The sequence below is a fragment of the Bidens hawaiensis genome, unplaced genomic scaffold, assembly GCF_021521415.1.
Source record: "Bidens hawaiensis isolate Kalapana, Puna unplaced genomic scaffold, B.hawaiensis_p1.1 tig00001717_1, whole genome shotgun sequence".
Taxonomy (NCBI): Eukaryota; Viridiplantae; Streptophyta; class Magnoliopsida; order Asterales; family Asteraceae; genus Bidens; species Bidens hawaiensis.
The window spans coordinates 3461302-3464875 of NW_027491097.1; the positions used below are offsets into that span (position 1 = coordinate 3461302).

The 3574-nt window shown below is 42.5% G+C and overlaps 1 pseudogene; it reads left to right on the forward strand.

Moving 5' to 3' along the window:
* Positions 1-2595: 2595 nt before the first annotated feature.
* LOC143595032 (secreted RxLR effector protein 161 pseudogene) lies at positions 2596-3192 on the forward strand (annotated as a pseudogene).
* Positions 3193-3574: the final 382 nt, after the last annotated feature.

Below are 3574 nucleotides of genomic sequence, written 5' to 3' on the forward strand. Positions count from 1 at the left end.
GACGCACGATCAAAGTAACCTAACTCAAGATAGCGGACCGGTTCTAAACATGATGACGGTAGCTCGGAGTAAGGAATATGTCGTTTTTCTAAAAGAAGACCGGGTTGATCCAAAGCAATATGCTTCAACCCCATGCGATAAAAACACATGGATTCTTGATAACGGGGTGAGTAACCACATGACAGGAAATCCGGAATGGTTTTCCAAAATCAATCGTAACAAGATCGGTAAAGTAAGTTTCGGTGATGGCTCGTGTGTTGAAATCGAATGTCGGGGCACGATAGTAGTAGAAGGTCAGAAGGGAGAACAACGAGCCTTGAGTGATGCTTATTTTATTCCCTATTTCAAAAATAATATTATAAGTCTCGGGAAATTAGACGAAGGAGGATGCAATATCGGGATCCAAGACGGTATCTTATGGATATTCTAACAAGATGGAAGACTTTTAATCAAGGTACCGCATTCCTTTAACAGGGTTTATAAAATTAATATAAAGGTTGTTTCTTCGGTTTGCTTACAAGGTAATTTGCATAATATTGCATGGATATGGCACGCTCGATTGGGGCATTTGAATTTAGATGCCCTTCGGGGTCTCTCGAAACTCGCGGATGGGGTGCCAAGAATCGAACACCGATGCAAATTTGTGATGCATGTATGCTAGGCAAACAAACAAGATTGGATTTCCCGAAAGAATCTAATTATCGTGCAAATGTACCGCTCGAGCTCGTTTATGCCGATGTTTGTGGCACGATTACTCCCGAGACACATGGTGGCAACCGATACTTTTTACTAGTTGTTGACGACTACACCCGCTATATGCGGGTTTTAACGATAAAGACGAAAGACCAAGTTGCGCTTACTCATAGATTTCGTGAAAAGGGTGGAAAATGAAACGGGCAAGAAACTCAAAACCATACGAACCGACAATGGGGGAGAGTTTACATCCCATGTGTTGGAAGATTACTTATCAAGTATAGGTGTGGCACATCAGTTTACGGCCCCGTACACCCCACATCAAAAAGTGGTTGAAAGAAGAAACCGAACCATACTTGGTACGACTCGAAGTTTGTTAAAGGCGATCTCACTACCACAAGACCTATGGGGAGAAACAATTCATCACTCGGTTAATTTACTAAACCGGTCACCAACAAAATCTTTGAAGGATTTGACTCCGTATGAGCGTTTAAATGAAGAAAATCGAACCTTTCACACGTTAAAATGTGCGGATGGGGTATGTAAAAGTCCTTGGTACCGGTCAAAAGAAATTAGACAACCGAAGCATTGTGATGATTCACTTAGGTACTCAACCTGGAACAAAAGCCTATCGTATGTTTGATCTGATCCAAAGGCGAGTACACGTTACGCGGGATGTCAAGTTTGACGAGTGTAAAAGGTACGCGTGGGCTGATCTTGACAAACAAGAGGGCGAAAAGGGTTCTGAATGGACCAAGTTTATTGTTAGGTGCGATGTTGAACCCAAATCGGAGCAGGTGACATCCGGGTTTGACACCGGGTCCGTAGACCGTCATGATACCGGTGAGTTGGTTCGTAACAGAAACGGAAGTGAGTCGTTAATTTCAGAAGGTGGCAACCCACCTGTAAGCCCAACTAGGCCGAACACTAGCCTAAACGAAGAACTGTTACAAGTTATCCAGCCGCGTTGAACTACTCGAAAGACGGTTTTACCCAAGAAATTTAGCGACTTTATAGTTGAAGGTATACCGACATCCACTGAGCAAGACCCGACAACCGACGAGGTATATCTCCTATTATTATTCGATGATGAACCAGTAAATTTTCGAGAAGCGAATAATGAAAAACATTGGATAAAAGCAATGGAAGCGGAGATCGAGTCGATTGAAAGAAACAAGACATGGCGGTTAGTCGAAGCACCACCCAAAGTAAAACCGATAGGTTTAAAGTGGGTCTATAAAATCAAAAGAGATGAAGCCGGGAAAATAAACAAGTACAAGGCCCGACTCGTAGCTAAGGGGTATGTTCAGAAATATGGGATCGACTTCGAAGAAGTGTTCACACTGGTGGCGAGATTCAAAACTGTTCGACTTTTACTCGCGTTAGCAGCAAACCGAGGTTGGGAAGTGCATCACTTGGATGTAAAATCCGCGTTTCTTCATGATGATTTAAAAGAAGAGGTGTACGTGTTCAACTGGATGGGTTCTTTAAGAAAGGTCAAGAAAGAAAAGTGTACAAGTTGGCTAAAGCGTTATACGGTCTACACCAAGCTCCAAGGGCGTGGAATACTAAACTAGACGGGTCGTTAAAGGAACTCGGTTTCACTCGATGTAAACAAGAACAAGCGGTTTACAAACGGTGTTCCGGTCAAAAGGCTACTACTCATTGGAGTTTACGTTGATGATTTGATATTCGCGGGTACAAGTGTGCAAGAAATTTAAAATTTCAAAAGACAAATGGAGTCAAGGTTCGAGATGAGTGACCTCGGGTTGTTGCATTACTATATCGGGATCGAAGTGAAGTAAAGCGATCGTGGGATAACGTTAAAGCAAAGTGGTAATGCAACGAAGATCCTAAAAGAAGCAAATCTTAGGGAGGGAGTGCAACTTGACTCAATATCCTATGGAACTGGGCTTAAAGTTGTCAAAGGAATATGAGAATTCGAAGGTAGATCCGACCGGTTATAAAAAGATAATCGGAAGCTTGCGGTATTTAACTCATACGAGACCCCATTTGAGCTACTCGAGTGGTTATGCAAGTCGGTTCATGCAATCACCAACTCAAGCTCATGCTCAAGCGGTTAAATATATCCTCCGATATCTAAGAGGTACACTAGACTTTGGTATTACTTACTCGAGAGGCGGAAACAGTATGTTGCACGGGTATAGTGATAGTAGTCATGCGGTGGATATGGATGATGGTCGGAGCACCTCAGGTCTAATTTTCTACTATGGTACATCAAAAATATCATTGGTTTCTCAGAAACAAGGAACAATGGCGTTATCATCATGTGAGGCTGAATTTATGGCAGCTACATCGGCAGCGTGCCAAGTCTTATGGCTTCGGGGTTTGTTGTCAGAGATGACCGGAGAAAAGGAGGAGACTGTGACGTTGAAGGTCGAAAGTACATCGGCTATTGCCTTGATGAAGATCCCAGTTTTTCACGGAAGAAGTAAGCACATCGAGCAGACATCCTTACAAAAGCGTTGCCACTGTTGAAGTTTAACGAGATGCGAAGCTTCATCAGTGTCACAAGATTAGGGGGGTGATTGTTAGTGTAATCTTGTGTAAGTGTGGGGACCTAGTTATCGTACAACCTAGGGGGTTTTTGAGTTAGTTATTTTCCTATTTGTTTTTAACAAGTAATTGTATGGTTATAGATAGGGTTATTTGTAATTCACAACTTAATAATCAGTTAAGGTTTAGACTTGAAATCTTATTGTCTTCAATATATACAAGATAAGTCAAGCCAAACTGTTGGCCATTGGGCTAGTGAAAGATGTTCAGTCAAAGGTGATTGAACGCCACTGCTGGTGGGCTAATGCTTGTGGGTTAAAGATGATAGAGAAGACCAAGGCCTGTGCGCCACAAGGTGTGATTG